The sequence below is a fragment of the Thunnus maccoyii genome, chromosome 23, assembly GCF_910596095.1.
Source record: "Thunnus maccoyii chromosome 23, fThuMac1.1, whole genome shotgun sequence".
NCBI lineage: Eukaryota > Metazoa > Chordata > Actinopteri > Scombriformes > Scombridae > Thunnus > Thunnus maccoyii.
The window spans coordinates 23,157,164-23,171,289 of record NC_056555.1 but is presented as its reverse complement, the minus strand read 5'-3'; the positions used below and the strand labels follow the sequence as shown (position 1 = coordinate 23,171,289).

Genomic DNA, 14,126 nt, shown 5'->3' with positions numbered 1-14,126 from the left:
TCTCTCTCTCTCTCTCTCTCTCTTTCTCTCTTTTCGTCTCCAGATTCCTCTTCTTCTTCTTCTTCTTCCTCTTCTTCTTCTTCTTCTTCTTCTCCTTTTCCATCTTCCATCCTCTCTCTACCTCCCTCCTCCTCCTCCTCCTCCTCCTCCCTTCTTCCTCTTCTCCTCTCTCTCCATCAGTCGTTTCTTTTCTTTTCAGTTAATCATCATGGAGAACGAGTCGGTGATCTTCTGGGTGAGTCTCTTTGCAGCTCTGTGTGTGTGTGTGTGTGTGTGTGTGTGTTTGTGTGTGTGTGTTGAAGGGAATGTAAACCTGCATGTGTGTAATGTTGTTTCGGTGTGTGTGTGTGTCACTCGCTGCCCGTCTGTAACTTTAAAAGTCGTGACTACATTTTCTTTACACTTTACCTTTATTTTTTACCTTTTCCTCCCTCTCATCCCTCATTTCCTCCTCATCCGTTGCTCTTCATCATTTCTTCTGTCCTTTCCTTCATCTCGTCTATTCCTTTCCTTCTCTTCACTCCTCATTTCCTTCCCTCCTTTCCTCATTTGCTTCCTTTCCTTGCTTCCTCATTCATCCCCTCTTCTCTCTTGTCATTTTCTTCTATCCTTTCCTTCCCTCTTTTACTATCCTCCCTTCTTACCTCTCTTCATTTCCTTCTCTCCTGTCCTTGTTTGCTTCCTTTCCTCGCCTCCTCTCTCCTTCTCATTCCTCCCATCTTCTCTCTCATTCATTTATTCAATAATTTCCTTTCCTCTTTTTCTTGTTCGCCTTCTTTCCTTTCCTTGCCGTCTCTCCTCTCGTCATCTCCTTGCCTGCTTTCCTCATTTGCCTCCTTTCCTTTCCTTCTCCGATCTCTTCATTTCACTCCCTCTTTGCCTCCTCTCTCCTTTGCTTCTCATTCTTCCCTTCTTCTCTTGTTTGTCTTTCATTCTTTCCTTCATCGTTTCTATTCCTTTCCTCCTCTCCTAGACTCCTTTTCTATCTTTCCTTCCTTTCCTGTCTTCATTTCGTTCCCCCCCTTTCCTCGTTTGCTTCCTTTCCTTGCCTCCTCTCATCACTTCATTTCCTTCCCTCTCCTCCTTTCCTCTTCTCTCTTTTCATTTCCCTCCCTCGTTAGCTTTCTTTCCTTTCCTTCTCACCTTTCTTCATTTCCATCCTTCCTTTCCTTGTTTGCTGTCTTTCCTCGACTCCTCTCTATTCTCCCTTCCTTCTCATTATTTCCATTTCTTTTCCTCTTTCTCTTCTATCCTTTCCTCCATCTCGTCTTTTCCTTTTCTTTCCTTCTGTCATCTCTTCATTTCCTTCCAACTTTTCCTCATTTGCTTCCTTTCCTTTTCCTCATTCTCATCTTTTTTCTCATTCATTTCTTCTACCTCTCTCTCTCTTCATTTCCTCTCCTCACCACCTTTCCTTTTCTTCTCTATCTTTCAATTCATTTCCTCTGTTCTTTCCTTCATCTGCTCTGTTCCTTTCATTTCCTTTCCTCCTCTCATACCCTTCAATCCTCTCCTCATTTGCTTTTCCTTGTCTCCTCCTCTCTCTCCCTTTTATTTTCCCTCCTGTCTCCTTTCTCTCTCTCTCTTTCCATTCATTACTTTTATCCTTCCTTCATCCTCTCCATATCTGTCCTTTCCTTCTCTCCCCCAACGTAATTTTTCTCCATCCATCTGTCCTCGTCCTTCCTCTTTTTTTCTTTCCACTCATTTATTCTCACCTTTTATCACCTCCTCTCTTCCTTTTCCCCACTTTTCATTTCCTTCCCTCCTTCGCACTTCTCTTCTTTCCTTTATTTTCCATCTCTCTCATCTCTTTCCCTCTCTCTGGGTCGTCTTTATTTCCTGTTTCTGTTTCCTCCAGCATCACTGTACCGTCCACTGTGTGTGTTATGTAAGCGCAGCAGCGAGTGTGTAGGCCGTAGTCTCAGACCGTCTATCTAAAGAGATGATCTGCCCAAAACACTTCAAACAGGAAGTGGATTTGCTTCTTCTGTAGCACCGGGACTCTTTAACATCACTCGGGTTGTCATGGAAACGTGTTCAACCCAGCGCTGTGACAGCTGAGTGACTTTACCTCAATATGTCAGTGGTCAGAGGTTAAACTGCATCGCTGTGATAGCGAGAGCGAGGAGGCTAAATCTGCTTTTTACATATACAGCCTGAGTTTTTTAACAAATGCACCTTAAAGACTACATTTCCCATGGTGCAGCCTGTTTTCTACCATGATACTGCACTTATGTTACAATTCACTGCAAAGTCGTACAAACATGAAAACCTGCAAATACCTTTTTTCCCTCAATTCAAAGCTAAGATGATGAACGCCGTCTAGCAACAGGAACTTGAAAATAAAAACTATCCTGAGAGCCACATGACTCATAACTGGTCGATTAATCTGTCAATTATTTCCTTGATTAATCGATCAGTTGTTTCATCTTATAAAATGTCAGAAAATGGTGAAAAATGTCGATTACTGTTTCCCAAACCCCATGACATCCTCAAATGTCTTGTTTTGTCCCGAACAACAGTCCACAACCCGAAGATATTCAGTTTACTGTCATAGAGGACTAAAGAAACCACATCTGAGAAGCTGGAATCAGAGAAATTGATTAATTGATTATAATACTATAAATAGTTGGCAACTAATCAACTAATCGTTGCAGATCTACCTGCATAAATCTGGATGTTATTTTAAGAACTGAATATCGGACTCCAAAATGGCGTCCATTAATTCCTGTGAAAGTTGCTCAGCCAGTTCATATATTAACACAGTTTCTGTCACATGACCTCCTCAGAATGTGGTCGTGGCTGTTTGAACCAATCAGGACCAGGGAGCAGAAAGCAAACCAGAATGACTGAGAGCTTAGGAGAAGATCAACATGGGAAGTTGTTTTTGTGCCCAAAACTGCACAAATCGCTTAATTAATAGATGGAAAACATTCATTATCCCAAGAAGGAAATTGGTTAGCTCAGAGATTTGGTCAGAGTCCTGGATTTTATGAAGGAGGTGGATGTTTTTACTCTGAAACTGCAGGAAGAAATGCATGTTTTAAAGAGTAACAACACACTAAATCATTTAATTTACTCTTCACACAATCACATAAGTCTATGTTTGCATATGATGTTAATTACAAGTGATTTTTCCAACAATATAGATAAAAAAAACTACTTTTTCTGCTTAAAATTAGCTTGATTCTGTCTGCTTGGATTTGAACATTGAGTTAGTGATTTAATAGGCAAGACTCCGAGGTATATTTCATATATAAGCTGCCACACCGAGTATAACTATCAGATCAGCAGCTAACTGTAGCTTCAGTTTGTGCCTCTCACACAGAGCTGCTGGTAGCGTCAGCAAGTCTGATAAGAGACGGCAGACAGAAATTATTCATTAAAAATATGAAGCAAATTCTTTGCATTTAACAGTTGATGAGTTGTTCTGAAGACTGAGAGCAGGTGATGGATTTGGAAGACCTGTCAGTTGTGGTAAAAAGCTCTTTGGGGATTATTTTGGTTTCCTGATATGATCTTTGAGAAATGGGCTCGTCTCTCTTTCCTGACTGCATTACTGTAGATTATAACTTGATCTGTAGTTTGCTTTTCCCTCCATCGTCTCTCAGCTTTTCAACAATTGCAGCAGTTTTTCATGGCGATTTGCAAATTAATTGCCTTTTTTTTTTAAATTTGTGCAGGAGCAACTGTATCTAATGAAAATCTGAATTTATCATTAAAATCAGTAACAAGGTCATCAGCTAAGCCAGTGATGGATAGAGGAAAGGTATTCATCAGATTTGAAAATCTGTCAAAATTGTTAATGTTACGCTTCACAACATTCATTTGATGTAGATAGAGTGATGTTAAAAAAGACACAAAAATGATCAGACGCAGGGATTTTAGCAATGGATGAAATGTCAACATCAATACCCCTATTAATAACTAATTCCAGTGTATTTCCATGAATGTGGGTGGCACTCTGTACATGCTGAACAAGACTGAGACAAGCAACGAGATCCAGGAAATCCAAAGCCCTCATATCAGTGTAATCGTTCAATAATCGACATGAACATTAAAATCATCATGTAAAATTATTTTATCATGACTGGTAAGAACAATGGACACAAAATCCTAGCGCTCAGATGTCATGTTTGGGGGCTGATAGACAGTCACAGTGAGTACAGGCTGGTGTGCTTTGATAATATTACAAAATTGCCAAAAGAACACCGAGTGCAGGTAAATCTTGATTTAAAAAAAATTGTGGTGATCCCATCCCCTCTTATTTTGTCTACTGGAGATGAAATTAGGAGAAGACTACGCCAGGCTTCAGTTAAAAAGGAAAAGCTAAGACCATGTTCAGAAATTAATATAAAACATTTTCTAGAGAGGGATCTAATCTATCAGAAGTGCTAACATTATTGGCTCGTGTTTGAGCCTCACCGGGACTGACTGTTTTTCAGTTTTCACTAAGTTGCATGTGTTTCCACCATAATGAGGAACTGATGTGAAGTTAATGCGCGAGACCGAGCTGTTGTTCAGAGCACCCTGGTATTTCTTTGTGTTATTGCGACAGCTAACTATGAGAGGAATGGAGAATATGTCACAGCTGTTGAAATGTAGTAGGAACAGGCAGGTATTCCTATGGATTGACGTTGCGAAATGACTGAACTACGACCAGTTCCTACATGTCGTAGATGTCTTCGATCTTTCGGCGGTTTACAGGACTTCGGTGTGAGTTCTATATCGTGGGCTGATAGTTGTTTACCTTCTCTGTTGAGATGAAGTCCATCCCGTGCAAAGAGATTGGGTCGTTTCCAGAAAACAGGGAAGTTATCCACAAAAGGAATTCCCATTGCATGGCAAAATCCTTTTAGCCAGATATGCAGCTGGCACATCCGGCTGAATTTCACATCTCCAAATCCAGGAGAAGGCAGGGGTCCGGAAATAACACACTGTTTTCCAGACTCCAGGACAGTGTCAATCACAGCTTTAAAGTCATCCTTCAACTTTTCAGATTGTTGGAAGCTTAACATCATTAGATCCAACATAGGTGACCACTGAGGACGCGGAAAGATTATCCCGCAGCAGTTCATGAAGCACTGAATTAATGTGGAGTACCGAGCTGAGTCGGGATAGGAGAAGGTCTCTGTGTTGGGACAGTAGACGTGCCGGACCATGGATGAGCCTACAATGAGACCAGAGGGAGAGGAGAGCACGTTGAGAGGGTCCCCTCGAGGTCCTCTTCCCGCGGAGGGAAGAGGACCTCGTTTCATTGAGGGGGGTCCCTTGTTTTCATTATATATGCTTCCACTTGGAAACATCATTAACCATCACCATGTCAATTACCATCTTTATGCTGATGATACACAATTGTACATCTCTGTATCGCCAAATGAGCCCAATTCACTGCATGCACTGAAATTCTTTTAATAGGACCCAAAACAGTAAGATTAAAAACGGCAATCAATGCTTGGTGGTCTTAGCAAACAGATTAAAACACAAATCACAAACATGGGTTTGATTTTAGTCTCATTTTAACAAGGTCATCAACACCTTTTTCATCTCAGAAATATTGCCAAAGTCAGAGCTTTTTTAACGGAGAGATGCTGGAATGCTTTTATTACTAGCCGTTTAGACTATTGTAATTCTCTTTTTACTGGTTTACCTAAAAGGTCTAAAAGAAAACTACAGCTAGTTCAGAATGCTGCAGTCAGAGTCTTAACTAAAACAAACAAATAGCTACCTGTATCTTTCAGAATCGATTTTAAAGTTTTTACTTATTTATAAAGCTTTAAATAATGACATTGTACGTGTGGCAGTAAACACAACACACAGGCCCGCTGATAACTAACTGTGCTATATTCAGAGCTTTACAAGAGCCTCTTGTAGTAGAGCCGCTAGCTCAGCTACAACACAGGTACCATACAGAAGCTTTTACAAAAGGCCATGAATGTGCTTCTAATGACTTTCAAAGCTCTAGTGGACTCTGTGTGTTTCAAGCACGGACACGAAGAGTCTGACAGCAGCTGCTCATGGCTGGTTAGCTCTTACTACCAGCTCTACATCTCTGTTCATGCTACACTGAGCGGTGGTCAGTCGGTGTCCCCTTACCTGCCGCGTGACACACTACGTAGCCGTATGAGTCCTGTGCAGTCCACTGCTGCATTTTTAAAAATATGCTGGGATGGAGGAAGCTAGCAGAACTTCAATATAGTAGATGAGAAGGAGATAGTTCCCCTTTAAGGGACAAAACAGGAAATGGAACAAATGAAAAAACTGGTAATAAGATCAATAGGCCGTATTTTGTAATGAACTGAACCTCACAGCTTGACGAGGCAACATGCCGAAACGAAGAAACAATGTTTTGAATGGTGACGTGATCAATTAGCTCAGGAAAAAAAAAAGAACAAATTACATAGTCAGTGACTATGTATCTTTGAATTTTGACAAAAATGATTGGAATAAATTTCCACCTCTATTTTAACACACTGCATTTTTGGCCATTTTTCCATGAAACGCTGCCATCAAACCAAAATGTCCAATTGTACTCATTAAATATCTAAATCTAATTAAGGTTACAGTAATATTTATCCATATCATTCATGTTCTCCAGAAAATGAGTGCTTTCGAGTTTAATTATTCCTCTAGTTAGTCTCTACAAATAACTAAATCATCGATATATTGTTCATTTCGTCCAACACATACATGTGGTTGGCTGTGATGAACGTTTCCTCCTCTGTTGGATGCTTGCGGGGCTTTTAATCTTGCTTTTATGTGAGAAGAAGGAAACTCGACAGATTCTCCTCAATTTTTAGGTTTCCAGTGATGTGTGAAACTTGACAAGATAAAGTGTGTGTGTGTCAGAGAGAGAGAATACAGTGTGTGTTATCAGCTCCTGCCATTGGTTGCCATGGTAATGGCCAAGGGAGCTACATTTCCAGGACACACACACACACACACACACACACACACACACACACACATCCCGTTCACATCTAACAATGGAATGAAATGCATCTTGGATGATCTGACCACAACTGGACAGCTTCACATCCAGCTGAAACGTATGGAGGTCGTATCAGAATCTGGTCATTCAGATTCAGTGAGAATTAAGTGCAGCGTGACCGCAGATACATGATGAATGCAAATGTAGTCCAATGCTTTCTCAACTTCACTACATGTTAGGAAGTACTGGAAAATAACTCATGCAGTCATGATGCAATAATCGCCTGAAGACCGATTAAAATCATTAATTAACCGTGAAAGTCTGAATTTAAAATGTGACTTAAAGGACTGCCTCGTATTTTCCCGTGTCAGTCTTAATACCACCCTCACATGCCATAAATGCATTGAAACAGTGGTGTCACACTAGGGAGGGATCACTTAAGTCTGGGCAGACCATGGATGTATTAAGGAAAGCTGGGTGCTGTGTTCAAAGATGGCGCCCATTCATCCCTATGAATGTTGCTCAGTGGTGTGTGAAGTCAAAAAAAAATCCGCCATGTGGAGCGTCCTGGTAGCCGAATGGTTACTGTACATGCCACATATCCGCAATGTCCTTGGTTTGAATCCAGCAAGGGACCTTTGTTGCTTATCATACGCATCTCTTTCTTCCCTTGTTTCCCGTTGGCGTCTTCACCAATAACTGTCCAATAAAGGCAAAAAAATAATCAGAAAAAAACCCCCAAATATCTGCCATGTTTCCGCTGGCTTCCTCATGTTTCTGTGTTTTTGGGCCCATAGAGCATAGGTAGTTTGGCCCATACAGCTGCTTTTGGCAGCCCCAGGATTCTTTCAGTTTTATATGTAGCCATATATCACACCATTAATTGGTTGGAAAAAGCTGCTTCCCATTACTTGGGAGCAGTGCGTTGTTGTTATGCTTTCATTGTGGCAAGAGGTCAGTGGGTCATGTTATCAAATATTAATTTTCACAAAACTGCACACTTGTAACTGTAAAATCTTTGGTTACTTTCCACCTCTGTCCACAGATAATTCTGGAAAAGTAAAATCTGATCACTAGAAGTCAGTTTTCAGTTCAATTTAATTTTATTTATATAGCGCCAAATCACAACAGAAGTTATCTCACTTTTCACATAGAGCAGGTCTAGACTCTACTCTTTATTTTACAGAGACCAAACATTCCCCCATCAGCAGCACTTAGTGACAGTAAAACCTTGAGCAGAACCGGACTCTAGGTGGGCGGCCATCTGCCTTGACCAGTTGGGTTGAGAGATAAAGAAGGATGGAGGGGGAGAGGGGGGAGAGAGACACAGAGAAGCATAAAAACAACGATAATAACAATAACAACAATAATAATAATAGAAATATGACTAATAATAATAGCAGGCGTGGGCATCAAGCAGGACTACAGCAGCACAGGGTCCACAACCACGATCCACGGAAGCTCATGATCCATAACCAGGCTGTCCAGGACCATAATCCATAAGGACCTGTGAGATGAGAAAGCACAAAAACTCTGGGGAAGAAGCCAAGTTAGTTACATGCATTAATGGTATATGAATGCGTTCAGATGGAGAGAAGGAGGAGAGAAGAGCTCAGTGCATCATGGGAAGTCCCCTGGCAATCTAGGCCTATAGCAGCAGCAGTCAAATCACATTTTAGATTTTGATGTTGTGTCTGTTTGAATTGGATCTCTACACAATCTGGATAGGTCTCAATCCAAGATACAAGTCAGCTACTGAAAAATAACACTCACACACACACACAGTCATACAGTGGTTTTATTGTGTGCGTGTGTGTTATCAGTGCTGTCCAGCTTCTCAGCTTTTTCCTGCCAAACATCCGTTTCCTTGGTAACCCAGACGGGAAACAGGAAGTGTGAGTCACAGGAAGTAGTTCTAATCTTTGTCAAGTGTTTTGATTTTTGGATTTCTTTTTTTTTTTGTTCTGAATGGCCTTCTGTCTGTGTTACCATGGAAACATCCTGATTTCACAGACCAGTTGGCTAGCATGATGTCAGCAAACTATTAGCAAACTACCAGCTGGCTACCAGTAAGCCAACAGCAGTCTGCTAATAGCTGACTGAATGTTAACAGCTGTCTACAGAGATGCTACTTGTGGCTAACAGCCAACTAGAGTGATATATTAGCTATTAGCAGGCTATCAAATGGCTTCACTTAGCTACTGGCTGACTATCATTAAGCTAATAGTCTTCTCAGGGATGCATAGTTCCGTATTTGTTTTTTTATATATATACAGGATTGTACCGTATTTATTGTTCGTTGTTCTTTTTGCCTATATGTATGTTTGACTAAAGTTTAAACAGCTCCACAAACAAGAGCTTGTAGTCAGTCACGAAACAGGGGTTGATGGTCCCTCAAATAAAATGTGTTAACTTTTTGTCTGGTTAGCAAGTGAGCTACCTGGCTTGCAAATACACACCTATCTTAGTAGGTTGTAATGGCTCGCTAACATTAGCATATTATCAGCTAGCTCGCACATTACGTGTTTACTCACTTGTTACTCACTTTCTTAACTAGAAAAGTAGTCTCCACGTCAGTAAATTTCCTGCACCACCCATTTCACAAGAATGTGCAGATGAATTACACTTTGCCACTTTCTGGTCTGACAAGGCACCAGTGTGACACATGTCAAACTGGGAACCTGCAAGTTGTAATATCTTTGGAACATTTTGAAAAACTTACCCTCCATACTGAAACAACCAAAAATATAAAACTTAAACAACAAAATGCCAACAATTTGAAAAAGTGTATTTTGACAATTGTGGCCAGTTACTCCTCTAGCACAGTAAAGTTGTTTCCCTTTAGCCAATCACACAGTTCAGTTGTAGTCAGATATACTGTATCTTGGTGTTCCTGTTGCTTAAAATAGTAGCGTTTTTAATTAAGAGTCATAAAGGCTTGCTGATAATCAAGGCTAATGGTAATTCCTGGTCTGCTGCATTGAGGTACTCATCTCAGAATAGAAACAGGAAGATAAATCAATATGTAAAACTTTACATAATACTACCAGCATTTGAGACAAGTTTCATGGCTCTTACGGTTGGCCTTGTTGCCATGCTAACCGCTACAACAGCTTCATGTGTTAGTTGTGTAACTGACTCAACCTGAAATGGCCTCCACAAAATGAAACTGACTCAATCCTGATTCAAACTGCAAGACAGCACACTCTGTCGTCTCTGTATACCCTCCACTATTTTTCTGATATTTTTTTCTTTATCTTTTCCCCCTCCCCTCCCTTCCCTTCCCTCCTTCACATCCTGGCCTCCCTCTCCTTTACCTCCCACCCGCCTCCTCCCTATCTTCCTCTCACTCTTCCTCCCTCTTTTCCTCCCTTTCTACAGGATGGGCAGGGCAGCTCCCAGAATACAATCTGAAACTCTGAGACCTCTCACTCTACTGCAGGATTACTACACAATAACTACAGTTATACTACAGAAACTACTTTACCGTTTGATGTAAAACTACTTCATCTTCTGAAGATTCTGCTCATTCTACAAGAGGAACTACAACATCTACGGAAACTTCATCTACTGCAGAAAGTACTCATTCTGCTACTGCTACAAGTACTCAGTCAACCACAGGATTACAACAATCCACCAGAAACTCTCCTGAAAGCTGTTCAACTGAAGTCCAACCAATCAAAAACCAGAGACCCAAGAATCTCAGACTGGACCACAGCAGAAACCATAGCCAGAGCCAGTACTGGACCAGTATACCAGTCAGACCAGGCCAGGACAGACCAGAAGAGACCAGTAGAAATCAGTAAAGGCCATTGGAAAAGTTTGATGGGACTGCTGACGTTAGGTAAGTGTGTTGGTGTAACTGCAGTGTGTCTTATCTGTGTTACTGGAAGTGTTTGGAGGTTTCTTCTCTGGAACTAAACTGGGTTGTTTATAGAACAAGTCAATTTAGAGCCAATCAATATTGAACAAGTAATTAAAGAAGCAATTGGATTGTTAGTTTAGGTGCTACTGGTTAGTTTGGAACCAGTCATTTTATAACCTATTGCCCTAAACAGAAAACCTAGTTTTTAGTTTCTGAACTTATTAGTTTCAAAACTCATATAGATGTGCTGGTATATCGTTTCTATTATATACTGTGGTAAAATATTCTAGAGCGATAGATAGATAAATACTTTACGCCAAAGGGAATTTAAAATGCCACAGCAGCCACCTGACATTAATCAAATAAAAATCCAAAAACAAAGGCAAAAAACAGCCAAGAAACACATGCAATTAAAGGCTAAATTATATACACGCAAATGTATAAAATATGAAAATATTATCAGTACAACAGATGTGATGGATAATGCAACAAACAGATGTAATTGCAGGCTAAATTATATAAACTAGCTAGGAGTATGTATGCACATCCGAACCGAAGAGGGCTGGTGCTGGGCTGGAAGTGAGCGAATATCGAAATAAACAGCTTGCACACTGCAGGGCTCCAATGTCCACTTATAATTGATTCATTGCACCAATGTGACGTTTCAACAGAGCAGTGGTTCTTGCACTCCAGAAATCAATCAAAAATGAATGAATTTCCAAAATATGAATATGTACAATCTAATGTACATATGAGTGTGTACAATCTAAGAGACACTGAGCTGCTTTTAATGCATTTAATTTGATTTCCAGTCAACTGTCGTAAACTTTTTGATGTTATTTCTTATGCAGAGTTCAACAAAGTTGCAACATACAGACCACTGTCAATGAATAAAATCCAAGGTTATCATGGCGTGAAGTAGTGTATATATATATATATATATATATATATATATATATATATGTGTGTGTGTGTGTGTGTGTGTGTACTAGTATATATACCAGTATCCCTATATATATATATATATATATATACATAATGGTAAAATTTAAGGAAATTTTGGTGATCATCGTGATAATAGCATTTACCGTGATATTTTTACCTACGATAACCGTAGCATGAAAATTTGATAACTGCACATCCCTGAGTGTTTAGTTAAATTTAGTGGTAGACCAAAAAAATATAATTTAAGTGTCTATATTTTTAGGATGACATTGCTAAAAATATAAATGCTGGCTAGCCCGGTTATTTTACTCTAAAATAACCTTTGTGTACATTGTAATGGCTTGATTCTCATGATGTAGACATTTTACATGTTGTGCAAAGACAAAAGTTCAACCAATTTACACATTACCCAAATTGTTACAAGCTGAGATATTCCTGAAGTTTAAATGGTGCAACAAAATTTAGTAAATCACTAGTCTGAAACTAGCTAGTAGTGGGTAGTAGCTAATAGAATTTTAGGAGGAACTTTACATACAAACGTGATTGATTTACAATCAACACAATCCATATTTTTAAAGTTGAACCAGTTCAAATTAGAGCTGGTTATTTTCTAATCAATTGGTTAAGGACTACTTAATTTAGAGTCAGTTTAGTGTCATTTAATGTGTAAATGAATCACTAAGTTTGTGCATAAAGTCCCTCCTAAGTTCTTAGTAACGACTAACTAGTCTCAAACCAGTGATTTACTAAATCAGGTTGCACCATTAAAACATAAGAAATGTCTTATCTAGTGAACACTGTAGTAATGTGTAAATCAGCTGGGAAACAAGTAGTACCGTTCAAGAAGGAGCAGCCAGCTAACAGGAAGTCACTGTTAGTGTCACAAGCTGTAACATAACTTCCAAAAATAACAGTTTTAGGTGCCAAAAGATAAAATAAATTTAAATGCCAATTCTGTGAAGGTAGGTCTGAATTTGTTTTATTTCTATTTGCACACCTCGATAAATATGTGTTTTAGAATTAGTAGTATTCATGCAATTGACAGTGAGAGGCAAATGTCAGATTATGCTAAGCTAACATTATTTGGACATTTAATCTAATGTTATTGGTTTTGTAATTGGAGGTTTGGTGTGTTTTTTGTGTGAAGTGTAAAGTGTCAGGTCAGATATGTCAAGCATATTCCAAGTTACCTCTTTACTCTTCAATCTAAACAGCTCAGATATTAGCAAGCTAACATACGCATTGTCAGTTCACTCAGCTAGCAGTTCCACCTGGCAATTAGTAGCTGAAAATATTTAGTAACAACTCATCTCTACATAACAACTAGCTTGTGTGGTGCAACCACTTTTAATTTAGTGACGTGTAAATCTGCTCTCAGTAAAATGGAATATATGAACAGCGACTGCAACTGGCTCCAGATTATTTAGCTTAAACACTCATTTAAGAACAAGTCAGTTAGGAACCAGTTAGTTTGGTATCAGTATTTTTTCCAGCCAGTTTAGTTTAAACCTGGTAGCTCCAGTGCTATACATGATTTTAAGTTGGCCTAAAACAGCAGTATGATCCCTTAAGCATCCAAGGTTCTGATAAACATCTAAATGATGACATAGTTCTGCTGGATCCTTCACTCCTTCATTTAGTCCTTCACTATGTTCCAGGGATATTAAAGGTCCTTGAAGTCTTTTTATATCTCAGTCTTTCAGTAGTACAAATGACTTCCAGCTGGCTGACATACTCGCCACAAAACACCAACCTTGAATCTCTTTGCTGGCTTAAAGAGGTGAATCTGCTTTTCTTCCTCCATTGGAACGTGATTAAATAGCTCTTACATCATGTTCTCATGGGCACACAGTGAAAGAAGTACGTCAGCAGCAGCTGAAATACTCCGTCAACGTCAACAGTAGACGCTGTGAAATGTGGTGCAGATCTTCAGGAGTCCCAGAGGCTGAATCTTAATGACTCTGGTGATCCCCTGAATTTTCACTTAAACTTGTCCATCATTTGCTCTCACCAGAAAAACAATAGCATTAGTCATTTGTTCAAATGTCCAAAACAACCTACGTTTACCTGACAAGGGCCTTTTATGACCATGAGAGTTACGACTATTTTCTGTTAGAGGCAAAGATGGAATTGCATCTTGATTATTTGTCTAACAAAGCCTGTGAATTTGTCACAGCAGATTGGTTTCTTTACTTGTTTTCGTCCAAGAGTCAATATTGTTTTCCTTTAAAGGGGACCTAGTCTGCACATTTCCATGTCTAAATTTTTATTCTGGGGCTCTACTGGAATATCTTTGCATGATTTCCAGTTAAAAACTCCTTATTTATCTTATACTGGTCCTTTATGCAGCCCCTCAGTTCAGCCTCTGTCTGAAACAGGCCG

At 39.6% G+C, this 14,126-nt stretch overlaps 1 protein-coding gene across 6 annotated transcripts in view; it reads left to right on the top strand.

Annotated features, from left to right (window-relative positions):
* The first annotated feature begins 219 nt into the window (after positions 1-219).
* The window catches only part of shank3b (SH3 and multiple ankyrin repeat domains 3b), a 64,112-nt gene continuing 50,205 nt past the window's right edge, over positions 220-14,126 (top strand). For 5 of the 6 annotated variants that reach the window (XM_042402707.1, XM_042402704.1, XM_042402705.1 and 2 more), the window contains exons 1-2: positions 8,533-9,003; positions 10,316-10,778. The gene's annotated coding sequence lies outside the window, so the exon portion shown is untranslated. Of the gene's footprint in view, positions 236-8,532; positions 9,004-10,315; positions 10,779-14,126 lie in introns of those variants that run through there. The other variant, XM_042402703.1, reaches the window with a different exon arrangement.